The 20,002-nt window shown below is 47.1% G+C and overlaps 37 non-coding genes across 37 annotated transcripts; all 37 read left to right on the top strand.

Moving 5' to 3' along the window:
• The first annotated feature begins 259 nt into the window (after nucleotides 1-259).
• On the top strand, nucleotides 260-331 carry trnap-ugg (transfer RNA proline (anticodon UGG)). The gene has a single exon. It is a non-coding gene; the product is annotated as a tRNA-Pro (tRNA).
• Nucleotides 332-499: 168 nt separating this feature from the next.
• Nucleotides 500-571, top strand: trnap-cgg (transfer RNA proline (anticodon CGG)). Its single transcript has one exon. It is a non-coding gene; the product is annotated as a tRNA-Pro (tRNA).
• Nucleotides 572-1,044: 473 nt separating this feature from the next.
• Nucleotides 1,045-1,116, top strand: trnap-ugg (transfer RNA proline (anticodon UGG)). The gene has a single exon. It is a non-coding gene; the product is annotated as a tRNA-Pro (tRNA).
• Nucleotides 1,117-1,528: 412 nt separating this feature from the next.
• Nucleotides 1,529-1,600, top strand: trnap-cgg (transfer RNA proline (anticodon CGG)). Its single transcript has one exon. It is a non-coding gene; the product is annotated as a tRNA-Pro (tRNA).
• Nucleotides 1,601-2,622: 1,022 nt separating this feature from the next.
• trnap-ugg (transfer RNA proline (anticodon UGG)) lies at nucleotides 2,623-2,694 on the top strand. Its single transcript has one exon. It is a non-coding gene; the product is annotated as a tRNA-Pro (tRNA).
• Nucleotides 2,695-2,862: 168 nt separating this feature from the next.
• Nucleotides 2,863-2,934, top strand: trnap-cgg (transfer RNA proline (anticodon CGG)). Its single transcript has one exon. It is a non-coding gene; the product is annotated as a tRNA-Pro (tRNA).
• An 831-nt stretch (nucleotides 2,935-3,765) lies between these two features.
• trnap-ugg (transfer RNA proline (anticodon UGG)) lies at nucleotides 3,766-3,837 on the top strand. The gene has a single exon. It is a non-coding gene; the product is annotated as a tRNA-Pro (tRNA).
• Nucleotides 3,838-4,797: 960 nt separating this feature from the next.
• trnap-ugg (transfer RNA proline (anticodon UGG)) lies at nucleotides 4,798-4,869 on the top strand. The gene has a single exon. It is a non-coding gene; the product is annotated as a tRNA-Pro (tRNA).
• A 168-nt stretch (nucleotides 4,870-5,037) lies between these two features.
• On the top strand, nucleotides 5,038-5,109 carry trnap-cgg (transfer RNA proline (anticodon CGG)). The gene has a single exon. It is a non-coding gene; the product is annotated as a tRNA-Pro (tRNA).
• A 168-nt stretch (nucleotides 5,110-5,277) lies between these two features.
• trnap-cgg (transfer RNA proline (anticodon CGG)) lies at nucleotides 5,278-5,349 on the top strand. The gene has a single exon. It is a non-coding gene; the product is annotated as a tRNA-Pro (tRNA).
• Nucleotides 5,350-5,822: 473 nt separating this feature from the next.
• On the top strand, nucleotides 5,823-5,894 carry trnap-ugg (transfer RNA proline (anticodon UGG)). Its single transcript has one exon. It is a non-coding gene; the product is annotated as a tRNA-Pro (tRNA).
• Nucleotides 5,895-6,066: 172 nt separating this feature from the next.
• Nucleotides 6,067-6,138, top strand: trnap-ugg (transfer RNA proline (anticodon UGG)). The gene has a single exon. It is a non-coding gene; the product is annotated as a tRNA-Pro (tRNA).
• A 168-nt stretch (nucleotides 6,139-6,306) lies between these two features.
• Nucleotides 6,307-6,378, top strand: trnap-cgg (transfer RNA proline (anticodon CGG)). Its single transcript has one exon. It is a non-coding gene; the product is annotated as a tRNA-Pro (tRNA).
• Nucleotides 6,379-9,133: 2,755 nt separating this feature from the next.
• trnap-ugg (transfer RNA proline (anticodon UGG)) lies at nucleotides 9,134-9,205 on the top strand. Its single transcript has one exon. It is a non-coding gene; the product is annotated as a tRNA-Pro (tRNA).
• Nucleotides 9,206-9,969: 764 nt separating this feature from the next.
• Nucleotides 9,970-10,041, top strand: trnap-ugg (transfer RNA proline (anticodon UGG)). Its single transcript has one exon. It is a non-coding gene; the product is annotated as a tRNA-Pro (tRNA).
• Nucleotides 10,042-10,209: 168 nt separating this feature from the next.
• On the top strand, nucleotides 10,210-10,281 carry trnap-cgg (transfer RNA proline (anticodon CGG)). The gene has a single exon. It is a non-coding gene; the product is annotated as a tRNA-Pro (tRNA).
• Nucleotides 10,282-10,754: 473 nt separating this feature from the next.
• Nucleotides 10,755-10,826, top strand: trnap-ugg (transfer RNA proline (anticodon UGG)). The gene has a single exon. It is a non-coding gene; the product is annotated as a tRNA-Pro (tRNA).
• Nucleotides 10,827-11,350: 524 nt separating this feature from the next.
• trnap-ugg (transfer RNA proline (anticodon UGG)) lies at nucleotides 11,351-11,422 on the top strand. Its single transcript has one exon. It is a non-coding gene; the product is annotated as a tRNA-Pro (tRNA).
• A 168-nt stretch (nucleotides 11,423-11,590) lies between these two features.
• trnap-cgg (transfer RNA proline (anticodon CGG)) lies at nucleotides 11,591-11,663 on the top strand. The gene has a single exon. It is a non-coding gene; the product is annotated as a tRNA-Pro (tRNA).
• Nucleotides 11,664-11,891: 228 nt separating this feature from the next.
• Nucleotides 11,892-11,963, top strand: trnap-ugg (transfer RNA proline (anticodon UGG)). Its single transcript has one exon. It is a non-coding gene; the product is annotated as a tRNA-Pro (tRNA).
• Nucleotides 11,964-12,487: 524 nt separating this feature from the next.
• On the top strand, nucleotides 12,488-12,559 carry trnap-ugg (transfer RNA proline (anticodon UGG)). The gene has a single exon. It is a non-coding gene; the product is annotated as a tRNA-Pro (tRNA).
• A 168-nt stretch (nucleotides 12,560-12,727) lies between these two features.
• Nucleotides 12,728-12,799, top strand: trnap-cgg (transfer RNA proline (anticodon CGG)). The gene has a single exon. It is a non-coding gene; the product is annotated as a tRNA-Pro (tRNA).
• A 473-nt stretch (nucleotides 12,800-13,272) lies between these two features.
• trnap-ugg (transfer RNA proline (anticodon UGG)) lies at nucleotides 13,273-13,344 on the top strand. The gene has a single exon. It is a non-coding gene; the product is annotated as a tRNA-Pro (tRNA).
• Nucleotides 13,345-13,868: 524 nt separating this feature from the next.
• Nucleotides 13,869-13,940, top strand: trnap-ugg (transfer RNA proline (anticodon UGG)). Its single transcript has one exon. It is a non-coding gene; the product is annotated as a tRNA-Pro (tRNA).
• Nucleotides 13,941-14,108: 168 nt separating this feature from the next.
• On the top strand, nucleotides 14,109-14,181 carry trnap-cgg (transfer RNA proline (anticodon CGG)). Its single transcript has one exon. It is a non-coding gene; the product is annotated as a tRNA-Pro (tRNA).
• A 228-nt stretch (nucleotides 14,182-14,409) lies between these two features.
• On the top strand, nucleotides 14,410-14,481 carry trnap-ugg (transfer RNA proline (anticodon UGG)). The gene has a single exon. It is a non-coding gene; the product is annotated as a tRNA-Pro (tRNA).
• A 524-nt stretch (nucleotides 14,482-15,005) lies between these two features.
• Nucleotides 15,006-15,077, top strand: trnap-ugg (transfer RNA proline (anticodon UGG)). Its single transcript has one exon. It is a non-coding gene; the product is annotated as a tRNA-Pro (tRNA).
• Nucleotides 15,078-15,550: 473 nt separating this feature from the next.
• On the top strand, nucleotides 15,551-15,622 carry trnap-ugg (transfer RNA proline (anticodon UGG)). Its single transcript has one exon. It is a non-coding gene; the product is annotated as a tRNA-Pro (tRNA).
• A 172-nt stretch (nucleotides 15,623-15,794) lies between these two features.
• Nucleotides 15,795-15,866, top strand: trnap-ugg (transfer RNA proline (anticodon UGG)). Its single transcript has one exon. It is a non-coding gene; the product is annotated as a tRNA-Pro (tRNA).
• A 168-nt stretch (nucleotides 15,867-16,034) lies between these two features.
• Nucleotides 16,035-16,106, top strand: trnap-cgg (transfer RNA proline (anticodon CGG)). Its single transcript has one exon. It is a non-coding gene; the product is annotated as a tRNA-Pro (tRNA).
• Nucleotides 16,107-17,137: 1,031 nt separating this feature from the next.
• trnap-ugg (transfer RNA proline (anticodon UGG)) lies at nucleotides 17,138-17,209 on the top strand. Its single transcript has one exon. It is a non-coding gene; the product is annotated as a tRNA-Pro (tRNA).
• Nucleotides 17,210-17,720: 511 nt separating this feature from the next.
• trnap-cgg (transfer RNA proline (anticodon CGG)) lies at nucleotides 17,721-17,792 on the top strand. The gene has a single exon. It is a non-coding gene; the product is annotated as a tRNA-Pro (tRNA).
• Nucleotides 17,793-18,518: 726 nt separating this feature from the next.
• On the top strand, nucleotides 18,519-18,590 carry trnap-ugg (transfer RNA proline (anticodon UGG)). The gene has a single exon. It is a non-coding gene; the product is annotated as a tRNA-Pro (tRNA).
• Nucleotides 18,591-18,758: 168 nt separating this feature from the next.
• On the top strand, nucleotides 18,759-18,830 carry trnap-cgg (transfer RNA proline (anticodon CGG)). Its single transcript has one exon. It is a non-coding gene; the product is annotated as a tRNA-Pro (tRNA).
• A 473-nt stretch (nucleotides 18,831-19,303) lies between these two features.
• trnap-ugg (transfer RNA proline (anticodon UGG)) lies at nucleotides 19,304-19,375 on the top strand. The gene has a single exon. It is a non-coding gene; the product is annotated as a tRNA-Pro (tRNA).
• A 172-nt stretch (nucleotides 19,376-19,547) lies between these two features.
• trnap-ugg (transfer RNA proline (anticodon UGG)) lies at nucleotides 19,548-19,619 on the top strand. Its single transcript has one exon. It is a non-coding gene; the product is annotated as a tRNA-Pro (tRNA).
• Nucleotides 19,620-19,787: 168 nt separating this feature from the next.
• On the top strand, nucleotides 19,788-19,859 carry trnap-cgg (transfer RNA proline (anticodon CGG)). The gene has a single exon. It is a non-coding gene; the product is annotated as a tRNA-Pro (tRNA).
• The last annotated feature ends 143 nt before the right edge of the window (nucleotides 19,860-20,002 follow it).

Here is a 20,002-nt window from a genome sequence, read left to right as displayed (position 1 = left end):
CAACATGGCTTGTTGGTCTAGGGGTATGATTCTCGCTTTGGGTGAGAGAGGTCCTGGGTTCAAATCCCGGACGAGCCTATTACTTCTACAGCCCATTGCCGTAGAAGGAGGTAACCTGGCAAAGAGGGCTCCTGTTCTATTCCCAAATCAGTCCTTTACCCAACGTATATCGAGGTGATTTGCTGCAGAAGGTTCTCCAGCTCTTTTTGTCTACGCATTCTTTTTGACAACAAATTGATCAATGTAGCAACCAGAACATGGCTCGTTGGTCTAGGGGTATGATTCTCGCTTTGGGTGCGAGAGGTCCCGGGTTCAAATCCCGGACGAGCCCTTTACAGTATGTTGTTGAAAGAGGTAACCTGGCAAAGAGGGCTTCTGTTCTATTCCCAAATCAGTCCTTTACCCAACGGAGATCGGCGTGATTTGCTGCAGAAGGTTCTCCAGCTCTTTTCGTCCAAGCATTCTTTGAAAAAATCAATCCAAGCAGCAACCAGAACATGGCTCGTTGGTCTAGGGGTATGATTCTCGCTTCGGGTGCGAGAGGTCCCGGGTTCAAATCCCGGACGAGCCCTTTACAGTATGTTGTTGAAGGAGGTTACTTGGCGAAGAGATCGGCATGATTTGCTGCGGAAGTTTCTCCAGGTCTTTATGTCTAAGCATGTTTTGTGACAACAAATCGATCAAAGCAGCAACCAGAACATGGCTCGTTGGTATTGTGGTATGATTCTCGCTTAGGGTGCAGGGAGCCCTTGTCTAAGCATGTTTTGTGACAACAAATCGATCAATCGAAGCAGCAACATGGCTTGTTGGTCTAGGGGTATGATTCTTGATTAGGGTGCGAGAGGTCCCGTGTTCAAATCCCGGACGAGACCATTACAATATGCAGTTGAAGGAGGTAAAATGGCAAAGAGGGCTTCTGTTCTATTCCCAAATCAGTCCTTTACCCAACGTAGATCGGCGTGATTTGCTGCGGAAGTTTCTCCAGCTCTTTATGTCTAAGCATGTTTTGTGACAACAAATCAATCAAAGCAGCAACCAGAACATGGCTCGTTGGTCTAGGGGTATGATTCTCGCTTTGGGTGCGAGAGGTCCTGGGTTCAAATCCCGGACGAGCCCATTACAGTATGCTGTTGAAGGAGGTAACATGTCAAAGAGGGCTCCTGTTCTATTCCCAAGTCAGTCCTTTACCCAACGTAGATCGGCGTGATTTGCTGCGGAAGTTTCTCCAGCTCTTTATGTCTAAGCATGTTTTGTGACAACAAATCGATCAAAGCAGCAACCAGAACATGGCTTGTTGGTCTAGGGGTATGATTCTCGCTTTGGGTGCGAGAGGTCCCGGGTTCAAATCCCGGAAGAGCCCTTTACAGTATGTTGTTGAAAGAGGTAACCTGGCAAAGAGGGCTTCTGTTCTATTCCCAAATCAGTCCTTTACCCAACGGAGATCGGCGTGATTTGCTGCAGAAGTTACTCCAGCTCTTTTCGTCCAAGCATTCTTTGAAAAAATCAATCCAAGCAGCAACCAGAACATGGCTCGTTGGTCTAGGGGTATGATTCTCGCTTCGGGTGCGAGAGGTCCCGGGTTCAAATCCCGGACGAGCCCTTTACAGTATGTTGTTGAAGGAGGTTACTTGGCGAAGAGATCGGCATGATTTGCTGCGGAAGTTTCTCCAGGTCTTTATGTCTAAGCATGTTTTGTGACAACAAATCGCTCAAAGCAGCAACCAGAACATGGCTCGTTGGTATTGTGGTATGATTCTCGCTTAGGGTGCAGGGAGCCTTTGTCTAAGCATGTTTTGTGACAACAAATCGATCAATCGAAGCAGCAACATGGCTTGTTGGTCTAGGGGTATGATTCTTGATTAGGGTGCGAGAGGTCCCGTGTTCAAATCCCGGACGAGACCATTACAATATGCTGTTGAAGGAGGTAACATGGCAAAGAGGGCTTCTGTTCTATTCCCAAATCAGTCCTTTATCCAACGTAGATCGGCGTGATTTGCTGCGGAAGTTTCTCCAGCTCTTTATGTCTAAGCATGTTTTGTGACAACAAATCAATCAAAGCAGCAACCAGAACATGGCTCGTTGGTCTCGTGGTATGATTCTCGCTTAGGGTGCAGGGAGCCTTTGTTTAAGCATGTTTTGTGACAACAAATCAATCAATCGAAGCAATAACTAGAACATGGCTCGTTGGTCAAGGGGTATGATTCTCGCTTAGGGTGCAGGGAGCCTTTGTCTAAACATGTTTTGTGACAACAAATCGATCAAAGCAGCAACCAGAACATGGCTCGTTGGTATTGTGGTATGATTCTCGCTTAGGGTGCAGGGAGCCCTTGTCTAAGCATGTTTTGTGACAACAAATCGATCAATCGAAGCAGCAACATGGCTTGTTGGTCTAGGGGTATGATTCTTGATTAGGGTGCGAGAGGTCCCGTGTTCAAATCCCGGACGAGACCATTACAATATGCAGTTGAAGGAGGTAACATGGCAAAGAGGGCTTCTGTTCTATTCCCAAATCAGTCCTTTACCCAACGTAGATCGGCGTGATTTGCTGCGGAAGTTTCTCCAGCTCTTTATGTCTAAGCATGTTTTGTGACAACAAATCGATCAAAGCAGCAACCAGAACATGGCTTGTTGGTCTAGGGGTATGATTCTCGCTTTGGGTGCGAGAGGTCCCGGGTTCAAATCCCGGACGAGCCCTTTACAGTATGTTGTTGAAAGAGGTAACCTGGCAAAGAGGGCTTCTGTTCTATTCCCAAATCAGTCCTTTACCCAACGGAGATCGGCGTGATTTGCTGCAGAAGTTACTCCAGCTCTTTTCGTCCAAGCATTCTTTGAAAAAATCAATCCAAGCAGCAACCAGAACATGGCTCGTTGGTCTAGGGGTATGATTCTCGCTTCGGGTGCGAGAGGTCCCGGGTTCAAATCCCGGACGAGCCCTTTACAGTATGTTGTTGAAGGAGGTTACTTGGCGAAGAGATCGGCATGATTTGCTGCGGAAGTTTCTCCAGGTCTTTATGTCTAAGCATGTTTTGTGACAACAAATCGATCAAAGCAGCAACCAGAACATGGCTCGTTGGTATTGTGGTATGATTCTCGCTTAGGGTGCAGGGAGCCTTTGTCTAAGCATGTTTTGTGACAACAAATCGATCAATCGAAGCAGCAACATGGCTTGTTGGTCTAGGGGTATGATTCTTGATTAGGGTGCGAGAGGTCCCGTGTTCAAATCCCGGACGAGACCATTACAATATGCTGTTGAAGGAGGTAACATGGCAAAGAGGGCTTCTGTTCTATTCCCAAATCAGTCCTTTATCCAACGTAGATCGGCGTGATTTGCTGCGGAAGTTTCTCCAGCTCTTTATGTCTAAGCATGTTTTGTGACAACAAATCAATCAAAGCAGCAACCAGAACATGGCTCGTTGGTCTCGTGGTATGATTCTCGCTTAGGGTGCAGGGAGCCTTTGTTTAAGCATGTTTTGTGACAACAAATCAATCAATCGAAGCAATAACTAGAACATGGCTCGTTGGTCAAGGGGTATGATTCTCGCTTTGGGTGAGAGAGGTCCTGGGTTCAAATCCCGGACGAGCCCATTACTTCTACAGCCCATTGCCGTAGAAGGAGGTAACCTGGCAAAGAGGGCTCCTGTTCTATTCCCAAATCAGTCCTTTACCCAACGTATATCGAGGTGATTTGCTGCAGAAGGTTCTCCAGCTCTTTTTGTCTACGCATTCTTTTTGACAACAAATCGATCAAAGTAGCAACCAGAACATGGCTCGTTGGTCTAGGGGTATGATTCTTGCTTTGGGTGCGAGAGGTCCTGGGTTCAAATCCCGGACGAGCCCATCACAGTATGCTGTTGAAGGAGGTAACATGGCAAAGAGGGCTCCTGTTCTATTCCCAAATCTCGTTGGTCTTGTGGTATGATTCTCGCTTAGGGTGCAGGGAGCCTTTGTCTAAGCATGTTTTGTGACAACAAATCGATCAATCGAAGCAGCAACATGGCTCGTTGGTCTAGGGGTATGATTCTCGCTTTGGGTGCGAGAGGTCCCGTGTTCAAATCCCGGACGAGACCATTACAATATGCTGTTGAAGGAGGTAACATGGCAAAGAGGGCTTCTGTTCTATTCCCAAATCAGTCCTTTATCCAACGTAGATCGGCGTGATTTGCTGCGGAAGTTTCTCCAGCTCTTTATGTCTAAGCATGTTTTGTGACAACAAATCAATCAAAGCAGCAACCAGAACATGGCTCGTTGGTCTCGTGGTATGATTCTCGCTTAGGGTGCAGGGAGCCTTTGTTTAAGCATGTTTTGTGACAACAAATCAATCAATCGAAGCAATAACTAGAACATGGCTCGTTGGTCAAGGGGTATGATTCTCGCTTAGGGTGCAGGGAGCCTTTGTCTAAACATGTTTTGTGACAACAAATCGATCAAAGCAGCAACCAGAACATGGCTCGTTGGTCTTGTGGTATGATTCTCGCTTAGGGTGCAGGGAGCCTTTGTCTAAGCATGTTTTGTGACAACAAATCGATCAATCGAAACAGCAACATGGCTCGTTGGTCTAGGGGTATGATTCTCGCTTTGGGTGAGAGAGGTCCTGGGTTCAAATCCCGGACGAGCCCATTACTTCTACAGCCCATTGCCGTAGAAGGAGGTAACCTGGCAAAGAGGGCTCCTGTTCTATTCCCAAATCAGTCCTTTACCCAACGTATATCGAGGTGATTTGCTGCAGAAGGTTCTCCAGCTCTTTTTGTCTACGCATTCTTTTTGACAACAAATCGATCAATGTAGCAACCAGAACATGGCTCGTTGGTCTAGGGGTATGATTCTCGCTTTGGGTGCGAGAGGTCCCGGGTTCAAATCCCGGACGAGCCCTTTACAGTATGTTGTTGAAAGAGGTAACCTGGCAAAGAGGGCTTCTGTTCTATTCCCAAATCAGTCCTTTACCCAACGGAGATCGGCGTGATTTGCTGCAGAAGTTACTCCAGCTCTTTTCGTCCAAGCATTCTTTGAAAAAATCAATCCAAGCAGCAACCAGAACATGGCTCGTTGGTCTAGGGGTATGATTCTCGCTTCGGGTGCGAGAGGTCCCGGGTTCAAATCCCGGACGAGCCCTTTACAGTATGTTGTTGAAAGAGGTAACCTGGCAAAGAGGGCTTCTGTTCTATTCCCAAATCAGTCCTTTACCCAACGGAGATCGGCGTGATTTGCTGCAGAAGTTACTCCAGCTCTTTTCGTCCAAGCATTCTTTGAAAAAATCAATCCAAGCAGCAACCAGAACATGGCTCGTTGGTCTAGGGGTATGATTCTCGCTTCGGGTGCGAGAGGTCCCGGGTTCAAATCCCGGACGAGCCCTTTACAGTATGTTGTTGAAGGAGGTTACTTGGCGAAGAGATCGGCATGATTTGCTGCGGAAGTTTCTCCAGGTCTTTATGTCTAAGCATGTTTTGTGACAACAAATCGATCAAAGCAGCAACCAGAACATGGCTCGTTGGTATTGTGGTATGATTCTCGCTTAGGGTGCAGGGAGCCCTTGTCTAAGCATGTTTTGTGACAACAAATCGATCAATCGAAGCAGCAACATGGCTTGTTGGTCTAGGGGTATGATTCTTGATTAGGGTGCGAGAGGTCCCGTGTTCAAATCCCGGACGAGACCATTACAATATGCAGTTGAAGGAGGTAACATGGCAAAGAGGGCTTCTGTTCTATTCCCAAATCAGTCCTTTACCCAACGTAGATCGGCGTGATTTGCTGCGGAAGTTTCTCCAGCTCTTTATGTCTAAGCATGTTTTGTGACAACAAATCAATCAAAGCAGCAACCAGAACATGGCTCGTTGGTCTAGGGGTATGATTCTCGCTTTGGGTGCGAGAGGTCCTGGGTTCAAATCCCGGACGAGCCCATTACAGTATGCTGTTGAAGGAGGTAACATGTCAAAGAGGGCTCCTGTTCTATTCCCAAGTCAGTCCTTTACCCAACGTAGATCGGCGTGATTTGCTGCGGAAGTTTCTCCAGCTCTTTATGTCTAAGCATGTTTTGTGACAACAAATCGATCAAAGCAGCAACCAGAACATGGCTTGTTGGTCTAGGGGTATGATTCTCGCTTTGGGTGCGAGAGGTCCCGGGTTCAAATCCCGGACGAGCCCTTTACAGTATGTTGTTGAAAGAGGTAACCTGGCAAAGAGGGCTTCTGTTCTATTCCCAAATCAGTCCTTTACCCAACGGAGATCGGCGTGATTTGCTGCAGAAGTTACTCCAGCTCTTTTCGTCCAAGCATTCTTTGAAAAAATCAATCCAAGCAGCAACCAGAACATGGCTCGTTGGTCTAGGGGTATGATTCTCGCTTCGGGTGCGAGAGGTCCCGGGTTCAAATCCCGGACGAGCCCTTTACAGTATGTTGTTGAAGGAGGTTACTTGGCGAAGAGATCGGCATGATTTGCTGCGGAAGTTTCTCCAGGTCTTTATGTCTAAGCATGTTTTGTGACAACAAATCGATCAAAGCAGCAACCAGAACATGGCTCGTTGGTATTGTGGTATGATTCTCGCTTAGGGTGCAGGGAGCCTTTGTCTAAGCATGTTTTGTGACAACAAATCGATCAATCGAAGCAGCAACATGGCTTGTTGGTCTAGGGGTATGATTCTTGATTAGGGTGCGAGAGGTCCCGTGTTCAAATCCCGGACGAGACCATTACAATATGCTGTTGAAGGAGGTAACATGGCAAAGAGGGCTTCTGTTCTATTCCCAAATCAGTCCTTTATCCAACGTAGATCGGCGTGATTTGCTGCGGAAGTTTCTCCAGCTCTTTATGTCTAAGCATGTTTTGTGACAACAAATCAATCAAAGCAGCAACCAGAACATGGCTCGTTGGTCTCGTGGTATGATTCTCGCTTAGGGTGCAGGGAGCCTTTGTTTAAGCATGTTTTGTGACAACAAATCAATCAATCGAAGCAATAACTAGAACATGGCTCGTTGGTCAAGGGGTATGATTCTCGCTTAGGGTGCAGGGAGCCTTTGTCTAAACATGTTTTGTGACAACAAATCGATCAAAGCAGCAACCAGAACATGGCTCGTTGGTCTTGTGGTATGATTCTCGCTTAGGGTGCAGGGAGCCTTTGTCTAAGCATGTTTTGTGACAACAAATCGATCAATCGAAGCAGCAACATGGCTCGTTGGTCTAGGGGTATGATTCTCGCTTTGGGTGAGAGAGGTCCTGGGTTCAAATCCCGGACGAGCCCATTACTTCTACAGCCCATTGCCGTAGAAGGAGGTAACCTGGCAAAGAGGGCTCCTGTTCTATTCCCAAATCAGTCCTTTACCCAACGTATATCGAGGTGATTTGCTGCAGAAGGTTCTCCAGCTCTTTTTGTCTACGCATTCTTTTTGACAACAAATCGATCAAAGTAGCAACCAGAACATGGCTCGTTGGTCTAGGGGTATGATTCTTGCTTTGGGTGCGAGAGGTCCTGGGTTCAAATCCCGGACAAGCCCATCACAGTATGCTGTTGAAGGAGGTAACATGGCAAAGAGGGCTCCTGTTCTATTCCCAAATCAGTCCTTTACCCAACGTAGATCTGCGTGATTTGCTGCGGAAGTTTCTCCAGGTCTTTATGTCTAAGCATGTTTTGTGACAACAAATCGATCAAAGCAGCAACCAGAACATGGCTCGTTGGTCTTGTGGTATGATTCTCGCTTAGGGTGCAGGGAGCCTTTGTCTAAGCATGTTTTGTGACAACAAATCGATCAATCGAAGCAGCAACATGGCTTGTTGGTCTAGGGGTATGATTCTTGATTAGGGTGCGAGAGGTCCAGTGTTCAAATCCCGGACGAGACCATTACAATATGCTGTTGAAGGAGGTTACTTGGCTAAGAGATCGGCGTGATTTGCTGCAGAAGTTTCTCCAGCTCTTTTTGTCTACGCATTCTTTTTGACAACAAATCGATCAAAGTAGCAACCAGAACATGGCTCGTTGGTCTAGGGGTATGATTCTTGCTTTGGGTGCGAGAGGTCCTGGGTTCAAATCCCGGACAAGCCCATCACAGTATGCTGTTGAAGGAGGTAACATGGCAAAGAGGGCTCCTGTTCTATTCCCAAATCAGTCCTTTACCCAACGTAGATCTGCGTGATTTGCTGCGGAAGTTTCTCCAGGTCTTTATGTCTAAGCATGTTTTGTGACAACAAATCGATCAAAGCAGCAACCAGAACATGGCTCGTTGGTCTTGTGGTATGATTCTCGCTTAGGGTGCAGGGAGCCTTTGTCTAAGCATGTTTTGTGACAACAAATCGATCAATCGAAGCAGCAACATGGCTTGTTGGTCTAGGGGTATGATTCTTGATTAGGGTGCGAGAGGTCCAGTGTTCAAATCCCGGACGAGACCATTACAATATGCTGTTGAAGGAGGTAACATGGCAAAGAGGGCTTCTGTTCTATTCCCAAATCAGTCCTTTACCCAACAGAGATCGGCGTGATTTGCTGCAGAAGTTACTCCAGCTCTTTTCGTCCAAGCATTCTTTGAACAAATCAATCAAAGCAGCAACCAGAACATGGCTCGTTGGTGTAGGGGTATGATTCTCGCTTCGGGTGCGAGAGGTCCCGGGTTCAAATCCCGTACGAGCCCATTACAGTATGCTGTTGAAGGAGGTAACATGTCAAAGAGGGCTCCTGTTCTATTCCCAAGTCAGTCCTTTACCCAACGTAGATCGGCGTGATTTGCTGCGGAAGTTTCTCCAGCTCTTTATGTCTAAGCATGTTTTGTGACAACAAATCGATCAAAGCAGCAACCAGAACATGGCTCGTTGGTCTTGTGGTATGATTCTCGCTTAGGGTGCAGGGAGCCTTTGTCTAAGCATGTTTTGTGACAACAAATCGATCAATCGAAACAGCAACATGGCTCGTTGGTCTAGGGGTATGATTCTCGCTTTGGGTGAGAGAGGTCCTGGGTTCAAATCCCGGACGAGCCCATTACTTCTACAGCCCATTGCCGTAGAAGGAGGTAACCTGGCAAAGAGGGCTCCTGTTCTATTCCCAAATCAGTCCTTTACCCAACGTATATCGAGGTGATTTGCTGCAGAAGGTTCTCCAGCTCTTTTTGTCTACGCATTCTTTTTGACAACAAATCGATCAATGTAGCAACCAGAACATGGCTCGTTGGTCTAGGGGTATGATTCTCGCTTTGGGTGCGAGAGGTCCCGGGTTCAAATCCCGGACGAGCCCTTTACAGTATGTTGTTGAAAGAGGTAACCTGGCAAAGAGGGCTTCTGTTCTATTCCCAAATCAGTCCTTTACCCAACGGAGATCGGCGTGATTTGCTGCAGAAGTTACTCCAGCTCTTTTCGTCCAAGCATTCTTTGAAAAAATCAATCCAAGCAGCAACCAGAACATGGCTCGTTGGTCTTGTGGTATGATTCTCGCTTAGGGTGCAGGGAGCCTTTGTCTAAGCATGTTTTGTGACAACAAATCGATCAATCGAAGCAGCAACATGGCTTGTTGGTCTAGGGGTATGATTCTTGATTAGGGTGCGAGAGGTCCCGTGTTCAAATCCCGGACGAGACCGTTACAATATGTTGTTGAAGGAGGTAACATGGCAAAGAGGGCTCCTGTTCTATTCCCAAATCAGTCCTTTACCCAACGTATATCGGGGTGATTTGCTGCAGAAGTTTCTCTAGCTCTTTTTGTCTACGCATTCTTTGTGAACACAAATCGATCAAAGCAGCATCCAGAACATGGCTCGTTGGTCTAGGGGTATGATTCTCGCTTTGGGTGAGAGAGGTCCTGGGTTCAAATCCCGGACGAGCCCATTACTTCTACAGCCCATTGCCGTAGAAGGAGGTAACCTGGCAAAGAGGGCTCCTGTTCTATTCCCAAATCAGTCCTTTACCCAACGTATATCGAGGTGATTTGCTGCAGAAGGTTCTCCAGCTCTTTTTGTCTACGCATTCTTTTTGACAACAAATCGATCAATGTAGCAACCAGAACATGGCTCGTTGGTCTAGGGGTATGATTCTCGCTTTGGGTGCAAGAGGTCCCGGGTTCAAATCCCGGACGAGCCCTTTACAGTATGTTGTTGAAAGAGGTAACCTGGCAAAGAGGGCTTCTGTTCTATTCCCAAATCAGTCCTTTACCCAACGGAGATCGGCGTGATTTGCTGCAGAAGTTACTCCAGCTCTTTTCGTCCAAGCATTATTTGAAAAAATCAATCCAAGCAGCAACCAGAACATGGCTCGTTGGTCTAGGGGTATGATTCTCGCTTCGGGTGCGAGAGGTCCCGGGTTCAAATCCCGGACGAGCCCTTTACAGTATGTTGTTGAAGGAGGTTACTTGGCGAACAGATCGGCATGATTTGCTGCGGAAGTTTCTCCAGGTCTTTATGTCTAAGCATGTTTTGTGACAACAAATCGATCAAAGCAGCAACCAGAACATGGCTCCTTGGTATTGTGGTATGATTCTCGCTTAGGGTGCAGGGAGCCTTTGTCTAAGCATGTTCTGTGACAACAAATCGATCAATCGAAGCAGCAACATGGCTTGTTGGTCTAGGGGTATGATTCTTGATTAGGGTGCGAGAGGTCCCGTGTTCAAATCCCGGACGAGACCATTACAATATGCTGTTGAAGGAGGTAACATGGCAAAGAGGGCTTCTGTTCTATTCCCAAATCAGTCCTTTACCCAACGTAGATCGGCGTGATTTGCTGTGGAAGTTTCTCCAGCTCTTTATGTCTAAGCATGTTTTGTGACAACAAATCAATCAAAGCAGCAACCAGAACATGGCTCGTTGGTCTAGGGGTATGATTCTCGCTTTGGGTGCGAGAGGTCCTGGGTTCAAATCCCGGACGAGCCCATTACAGTATGCTGTTGAAGGAGGTAACATGTCAAAGAGGGCTCCTGTTCTATTCCCAAGTCAGTCCTTTACCCAACGTAGATCGACGTGATTTGCTGCGGAAGTTTCTCCAGCTCTTTATGTCTAAGCATGTTTTGTGACAACAAATCGATCAAAGCAGCAACCAGAACATGGCTCGTTGGTCTTGTGGTATGATTCTCGCTTAGGGTGCAGGGAGCCTTTGTCTAAGCATGTTTTGTGACAACAAATCGATCAATCGAAGCAGCAACATGGCTCGTTGGTCTAGGGGTATGATTCTCGCTTTGGGTGAGAGAGGTCCTGGGTTCAAATCCCGGACGAGCCCATTACTTCTACAGCCCATTGCCGTAGAAGGAGGTAACCTGGCAAAGAGGGCTCCTGTTCTATTCCCAAATCAGTCCTTTACCCAACGTATATCGAGGTGATTTGCTGCAGAAGGTTCTCCAGCTCTTTTTGTCTACGCATTCTTTTTGACAACAAATCGATCAATGTAGCAACCAGAACATGGCTCGTTGGTCTAGGGGTATGATTCTCGCTTTGGGTGCGAGAGGTCCCGGGTTCAAATCCCGGACGAGCCCTTTACAGTATGTTGTTGAAAGAGGTAACCTGGCAAAGAGGGCTTCTGTTCTATTCCCAAATCAGTCCTTTACCCAACGGAGATCGGCGTGATTTGCTGCAGAAGTTACTCCAGCTCTTTTCGTCCAAGCATTCTTTGAAAAAATCAATCCAAGCAGCAACCAGAACATGGCTCGTTGGTCTAGGGGTATGATTCTCGCTTCGGGTGCGAGAGGTCCCGGGTTCAAATCCCGGACGAGCGCTTTACAGTATGTTGTTGAAGGAGGTTACTTGGCGAAGAGATCGGCATGATTTGCTGCGGAAGTTTCTCCAGGTCTTTATGTCTAAGCATGTTTTGTGACAACAAATCGATCAAAGCAGCAACCAGAACATGGCTCGTTGGTATTGTGGTATGATTCTCGCTTAGGGTGCAGGAAGCCTTTGTCTAAGCATGTTTTGTGACAACAAATCGATCAATCGAAGCAGCAACATGGCTTGTTGGTCTAGGGGTATGATTCTCGCTTTGGGTGCGAGAGGTCCTGGGTTCAAATCCCGGACGAGCCCATTACAGTATGCTGTTGAAGGAGGTAACATGTCAAAGAGGGCTCCTGTTCTATTCCCAAGTCAGTCCTTTACCCAACGTAGATCGGCGTGATTTGCTGCGGAAGTTTCTCCAGCTCTTTATGTCTAAGCATGTTTTGTGACAACAAATCGATCAAAGCAGCAACCAGAAAATGGCTCGTTGGTCTTGTGGTATGATTCTCGCTTAGGGTGCAGGGAGCCTTTGTCTAAGCATGTTTTGTGACAACAAATCGATCAATCGAAACAGCAACATGGCTCGTTGGTCTAGGGGTATGATTCTCGCTTTGGGTGAGAGAGGTCCTGGGTTCAAATCCCGGACGAGCCCATTACTTCTACAGCCCATTGCCGTAGAAGGAGGTAACCTGGCAAAGAGGGCTCCTGTTCTATTCCCAAATCAGTCCTTTACCCAACGTATATCGAGGTGATTTGCTGCAGAAGGTTCTCCAGCTCTTTTTGTCTACGCATTCTTTTTGACAACAAATCGATCAATGTAGCAACCAGAACATGGCTCGTTGGTCTAGGGGTATGATTCTCGCTTTGGGTGCAAGAGGTCCCGGGTTCAAATCCCGGACGAGCCCTTTACAGTATGTTGTTGAAAGAGGTAACCTGGCAAAGAGGGCTTCTGTTCTATTCCCAAATCAGTCCTTTACCCAACGGAGATCGGCGTGATTTGCTGCAGAAGTTACTCCAGCTCTTTTCGTCCAAGCATTATTTGAAAAAATCAATCCAAGCAGCAACCAGAACATGGCTCGTTGGTCTAGGGGTATGATTCTCGCTTCGGGTGCGAGAGGTCCCGGGTTCAAATCCCGGACGAGCCCTTTACAGTATGTTGTTGAAGGAGGTTACTTGGCGAACAGATCGGCATGATTTGCTGCGGAAGTTTCTCCAGGTCTTTATGTCTAAGCATGTTTTGTGACAACAAATCGATCAAAGCAGCAACCAGAACATGGCTCCTTGGTATTGTGGTATGATTCTCGCTTAGGGTGCAGGGAGCCTTTGTCTAAGCATGTTCTGTGACAACAAATCGATCAATCGAAGCAGCAACATGGCTTGTTGGTCTAGGGGTATGATTCTTGATTAGGGTGCGAGAGGTCCCGTGTTCAAATCCCGGACGAGACCATTACAATATGCTGTTGAAGGAGGTAACATGGCAAAGAGGGCTTCTGTTCTATTCCCAAATCAGTCCTTTACCCAACGTAGATCGGCGTGATTTGCTGTGGAAGTTTCTCCAGCTCTTTATGTCTAAGCATGTTTTGTGACAACAAATCAATCAAAGCAGCAACCAGAACATGGCTCGTTGGTCTAGGGGTATGATTCTCGCTTTGGGTGCGAGAGGTCCTGGGTTCAAATCCCGGACGAGCCCATTACAGTATGCTGTTGAAGGAGGTAACATGTCAAAGAGGGCTCCTGTTCTATTCCCAAGTCAGTCCTTTACCCAACGTAGATCGACGTGATTTGCTGCGGAAGTTTCTCCAGCTCTTTATGTCTAAGCATGTTTTGTGACAACAAATCGATCAAAGCAGCAACCAGAACATGGCTCGTTGGTCTTGTGGTATGATTCTCGCTTAGGGTGCAGGGAGCCTTTGTCTAAGCATGTTTTGTGACAACAAATCGATCAATCGAAGCAGCAACATGGCTCGTTGGTCTAGGGGTATGATTCTCGCTTTGGGTGAGAGAGGTCCTGGGTTCAAATCCCGGACGAGCCCATTACTTCTACAGCCCATTGCCGTAGAAGGAGGTAACCTGGCAAAGAGGGCTCCTGTTCTATTCCCAAATCAGTCCTTTACCCAACGTATATCGAGGTGATTTGCTGCAGAAGGTTCTCCAGCTCTTTTTGTCTACGCATTCTTTTTGACAACAAATCGATCAATGTAGCAACCAGAACATGGCTCGTTGGTCTAGGGGTATGATTCTCGCTTTGGGTGCGAGAGGTCCCGGGTTCAAATCCCGGACGAGCCCTTTACAGTATGTTGTTGAAAGAGGTAACCTGGCAAAGAGGGCTTCTGTTCTATTCCCAAATCAGTCCTTTACCCAACGGAGATCGGCGTGATTTGCTGCAGAAGTTACTCCAGCTCTTTTCGTCCAAGCATTCTTTGAAAAAATCAATCCAAGCAGCAACCAGAACATGGCTCGTTGGTCTAGGGGTATGATTCTCGCTTCGGGTGCGAGAGGTCCCGGGTTCAAATCCCGGACGAGCGCTTTACAGTATGTTGTTGAAGGAGGTTACTTGGCGAAGAGATCGGCATGATTTGCTGCGGAAGTTTCTCCAGGTCTTTATGTCTAAGCATGTTTTGTGACAACAAATCGATCAAAGCAGCAACCAGAACATGGCTCGTTGGTATTGTGGTATGATTCTCGCTTAGGGTGCAGGAAGCCTTTGTCTAAGCATGTTTTGTGACAACAAATCGATCAATCGAAGCAGCAACATGGCTTGTTGGTCTAGGGGTATGATTCTCGCTTTGGGTGCGAGAGGTCCTGGGTTCAAATCCCGGACGAGCCCATTACAGTATGCTGTTGAAGGAGGTAACATGTCAAAGAGGGCTCCTGTTCTATTCCCAAGTCAGTCCTTTACCCAACGTAGATCGGCGTGATTTGCTGCGGAAGTTTCTCCAGCTCTTTATGTCTAAGCATGTTTTGTGACAACAAATCGATCAAAGCAGCAACCAGAAAATGGCTCGTTGGTCTTGTGGTATGATTCTCGCTTAGGGTGCAGGGAGCCTTTGTCTAAGCATGTTTTGTGACAACAAATCGATCAATCGAAACAGCAACATGGCTCGTTGGTCTAGGGGTATGATTCTCGCTTTGGGTGAGAGAGGTCCTGGCTTCAAATCCCGGACGAGCCCATTACTTCTACAGCCCATTGCCGTAGAAGGAGGTAACCTGGCAAAGAGGGCTCCTGTTCTATTCCCAAATCAGTCCTTTACCCAACGTATATCGAGGTGATTTGCTGCAGAAGGTTCTCCAGCTCTTTTTGTCTACGCATTCTTTTTGACAACAAATCGATCAATGTAGCAACCAGAACATGGCTCGTTGGTCTAGGGGTATGATTCTCGCTTTGGGTGCGAGAGGTCCCGGGTTCAAATCCCGGACGAGCCCTTTACAGTATGTTGTTGAAGGAGGTTACTTGGCGAAGAGATCGGCATGATTTGCTGCGGAAGTTTCTCCAGGTGTTTATGTCTAAGCATGTTTTGTGACAACAAATCGATCAAAGCAGCAACCAGAACATGGCTCGTTGGTATTGTGGTATGATTCTCGCTTAGGGTGCAGGGAGCCCTTGTCTAAGCATGTTTTGTGACAACAAATCGATCAATCGAAGCAGCAACATGGCTTGTTGGTCTAGGGGTATGATTCTTGATTAGGGTGCGAGAGGTCCCGTGTTCAAATCCCGGACGAGACCATTACAATATGCAGTTGAAGGAGGTAACATGGCAAAGAGGGCTTCTGTTCTATTCCCAAATCAGTCCTTTACCCAACGTAGATCGGCGTGATTTGCTGCGGAAGTTTCTCCAGCTCTTTATGTCTAAGCATGTTTTGTGACAACAAATCAATCAAAGCAGCAACCAGAACATGGCTCGTTGGTCTAGGGGTATGATTCTCGCTTTGGGTGCGAGAGGTCCTGGGTTCAAATCCCGGACGAGCCCATTACAGTATGCTGTTGAAGGAGGTAACATGTCAAAGAGGGCTCCTGTTCTATTCCCAAGTCAGTCCTTTACCCAACGTAGATCGGCGTGATTTGCTGCGGAAGTTTCTCCAGCTCTTTATGTCTAAGCATGTTTTGTGACAACAAATCGATCAAAGCAGCAACCAGAACATGGCTTGTTGGTCTAGGGGTATGATTCTCGCTTTGGGTGCGAGAGGTCCCGGGTTCAAATCCCGGACGAGCCCTTTACAGTATGTTGTTGAAAGAGGTAACCTGGCAAAGAGGGCTTCTGTTCTATTCCCAAATCAGTCCTTTACCCAACGGAGATCGGCGTGATTTGCTGCAGAAGTTACTCCAGCTCTTTTCGTCCAAGCATTCTTTGAAAAAATCAATCCAAGCAGCAACCAGAACATGGCTCGTTGGTCTAGGGGTATGATTCTCGCTTCGGGTGCGAGAGGTCCCGGGTTCAAATCCCGGACGAGCCCTTTACAGTATGTTGTTGAAGGAGGTTACTTGGCGAAGAGATCGGCATGATTTGCTGCGGAAGTTTCTCCAGGTCTTTATGTCTAAGCATGTTTTGTGACAACAAATCGATCAAAGCAGCAACCAGAACATGGCTCGTTGGTATTGTGGTATGATTCTCGCTTAGGGTGCAGGGAGCCTTTGTCTAAGCATGTTTTGTGACAACAAATCGATCAATCGAAGCAGCAACATGGCTTGTTGGTCTAGGGGTATGATTCTTGATTAGGGTGCGAGAGGTCCCGTGTTCAAATCCCGGACGAGACCATTACAATATGCTGTTGAAGGAGGTAACATGGCAAAGAGGGCTTCTGTTCTATTCCCAAATCAGTCCTTTATCCAACGTAGATCGGCGTGATTTGCTGCGGAAGTTTCTCCAGCTCTTTATGTCTAAGCATGTTTTGTGACAACAAATCAATCAAAGCAGCAACCAGAACATGGCTCGTTGGTCTCGTGGTATGATTCTCGCTTAGGGTGCAGGGAGCCTTTGTTTAAGCATGTTTTGTGACAACAAATCAATCAATCGAAGCAATAACTAGAACATGGCTCGTTGGTCAAGGGGTATGATTCTCGCTTAGGGTGCAGGGAGCCTTTGTCTAAACATGTTTTGTGACAACAAATCGATCAAAGCAGCAACCAGAACATGGCTCGTTGGTCTTGTGGTATGATTCTCGCTTAGGGTGCAGGGAGCCTTTGTCTAAGCATGTTTTGTGACAACAAATCGATCAATCGAAGCAGCAACATGGCTCGTTGGTCTAGGGGTATGATTCTCGCTTTGGGTGAGAGAGGTCCTGGGTTCAAATCCCGGACGAGCCCATTACTTCTACAGCCCATTGCCGTAGAAGGAGGTAACCTGGCAAAGAGGGCTCCTGTTCTATTCCCAAATCAGTCCTTTACCCAACGTATATCGAGGTGATTTGCTGCAGAAGGTTCTCCAGCTCTTTTTGTCTACGCATTCTTTTTGACAACAAATCGATCAAATTAGCAACCAGAACATGGCTCGTTGGTCTAGGGGTATGATTCTTGCTTTGGGTGCGAGAGGTCCTGGGTTCAAATCCCGGACGAGCCCATCACAGTATGCTGTTGAAGGAGGTAACATGGCAAAGAGGGCTCCTGTTCTATTCCCAAATCAGTCCTTTACCCAACGTAGATCTGCGTGATTTGCTGCGGAAGTTTCTCCAGGTCTTTATGTCTAAGCATGTTTTGTGACAACAAATCGATCAAAGCAGCAACCAGAACATGGCTCGTTGGTCTTGTGGTATGATTCTCGCTTAGGGTGCAGGGAGCCTTTGTCTAAGCATGTTTTGTGACAACAAATCGATCAATCGAAGCAGCAACATGGCTTGTTGGTCTAGGGGTATGATTCTTGATTAGGGTGCGAGAGGTCCAGTGTTCAAATCCCGGACGAGACCATTACAATATGCTGTTGAAGGAGGTAACATGGCAAAGAGGGCTTCTGTTCTATTCCCAAATCAGTCCTTTACCCAACAGAGATCGGCGTGATTTGCTGCAGAAGTTACTCCAGCTCTTTTCGTCCAAGCATTCTTTGAACAAATCAATCAAAGCAGCAACCAGAACATGGCTCGTTGGTGTAGGGGTATGATTCTCGCTTCGGGTGCGAGAGGTCCCGGGTTCAAATCCCGGACGAGCCCTTTACAGTATGTTGTTGAAGGAGGTTACTTGGCTAAGAGATCGGCGTGATTTGCTGCAGAAGTTTCTCCAGGTCTTTATGTCTAAGCATGTTTTGTGACAACAAATCGATCAAAGCAGCAACCAGAACATGGCTCGTTGGTCTTGTGGTATGATTCTCGCTTAGGGTGCAGGGAGCCTTTGTCTAAGCATGTTTTGTGACAACAAATCGATCAATCGAAGCAGCAACATGGCTTGTTGGTCTAGGGGTATGATTCTTGATTAGGGTGCGAGAGGTCCCGTGTTCAAATCCCGGACGAGACCATTACAATATGTTGTTGAAGGAGGTAACATGGCAAAGAGGGCTCCTGTTCTATTCCCAAATCAGTCCTTTACCCAACGTATATCGGGGTGATTTGCTGCAGAAGTTTCTCTAGCTCTTTTTGTCTTCGCATTCTTTGTGAACACAAATCGATCAAAGCAGCAACCAGAACATGGCTCGTTGGTCTAGGGGTATGATTCTCGCTTTGGGTGAGAGAGGTCCTGGGTTCAAATCCCGGACGAGCCCATTACTTCTACAGCCCATTGCCGTAGAAGGAGGTAACCTGGCAAAGAGGGCTCCTGTTCTATTCCCAAATCAGTCCTTTACCCAACGTATATCGAGGTGATTTGCTGCAGAAGGTTCTCCAGCTCTTTTTGTCTACGCATTCTTTTTGACAACAAATCGATCAATGTAGCAACCAGAACATGGCTCGTTGGTCTAGGGGTATGATTCTCGCTTTGGGTGCGAGAGGTCCCGGGTTCAAATCCCGGACGAGCCCTTTACAGTATGTTGTTGAAAGAGGTAACCTGGCAAAGAGGGCTTCTGTTCTATTCCCAAATCAGTCCTTTACCCAACGGAGATCGGCGTGATTTGCTGCAGAAGTTACTCCAGCTCTTTTCGTCCAAGCATTCTTTGAAAAAATCAATCCAAGCAGCAACCAGAACATGGCTCGTTGGTCTAGGGGTATGATTCTCGCTTCGGGTGCGAGAGGTCCCGGGTTCAAATCCCGGACGAGCCCTTTACAGTATGTTGTTGAAGGAGGTTACTTGGCGAAGAGATCGGCATGATTTGCTGCGGAAGTTTCTCCAGGTCTTTATGTCTAAGCATGTTTTGTGACAACAAATCGATCAAAGCAGCAACCAGAACATGGCTCGTTGGTATTGTGGTATGATTCTCGCTTAGGGTGCAGGGAGCCCTTGTCTAAGCATGTTTTGTGACAACAAATCGATCAATCGAAGCAGCAACATGGCTTGTTGGTCTAGGGGTATGATTCTTGATTAGGGTGCGAGAGGTCCCGTGTTCAAATCCCGGACGAGACCATTACAATATGCAGTTGAAGGAGGTAACATGGCAAAGAGGGCTTCTGTTCTATTCCCAAATCAGTCCTTTACCCAACGTAGATCGGCGTGATTTGCTGCGGAAGTTTCTCCAGCTCTTTATGTCTAAGCATGTTTTGTGACAACAAATCAATCAAAGCAGCAACCAGAACATGGCTCGTTGGTCTAGGGGTATGATTCTCGCTTTGGGTGCGAGAGGTCCTGGGTTCAAATCCCGGACGAGCCCATTACAGTATGCTGTTGAAGGAGGTAACATGTCAAAGAGGGCTCCTGTTCTATTCCCAAGTCAGTCCTTTACCCAACGTAGATCGGCGTGATTTGCTGCGGAAGTTTCTCCAGCTCTTTATGTCTAAGCATGTTTTGTGACAACAAATCGATCAAAGCAGCAACCAGAACATGGCTTGTTGGTCTAGGGGTATGATTCTCGCTTTGGGTGCAAGAGGTCCCGGGTTCAAATCCCGGACGAGCCCTTTACAGTATGTTGTTGAAAGAGGTAACCTGGCAAAGAGGGCTTCTGTTCTATTCCCAAATCAGTCCTTTACCCAACGGAGATCGGCGTGATTTGCTGCAGAAGTTACTCCAGCTCTTTTCGTCCAAGCATTCTTTGAAAAAATCAATCCAAGCAGCAACCAGAACATGGCTCGTTGGTCTAGGGGTATGATTCTCGCTTCGGGTGCGAGAGGTCCCGGGTTCAAATCCCGGACGAGCCCTTTACAGTATGTTGTTGAAGGAGGTTACTTGGCGAAGAGATCGGCATGATTTGCTGCGGAAGTTTCTCCAGGTCTTTATGTCTAAGCATGTTTTGTGACAACAAATCGATCAAAGCAGCAACCAGAACATGGCTCGTTGGTAT

The sequence above is a fragment of the Osmerus eperlanus genome, chromosome 24 (genome assembly GCF_963692335.1).
Source record: "Osmerus eperlanus chromosome 24, fOsmEpe2.1, whole genome shotgun sequence".
Lineage (NCBI taxonomy): Eukaryota > Metazoa > Chordata > Actinopteri > Osmeriformes > Osmeridae > Osmerus > Osmerus eperlanus.
The sequence above is the reverse complement of the archived record's forward strand: the minus strand, read 5'-3'. Positions and strand labels throughout refer to the sequence as shown.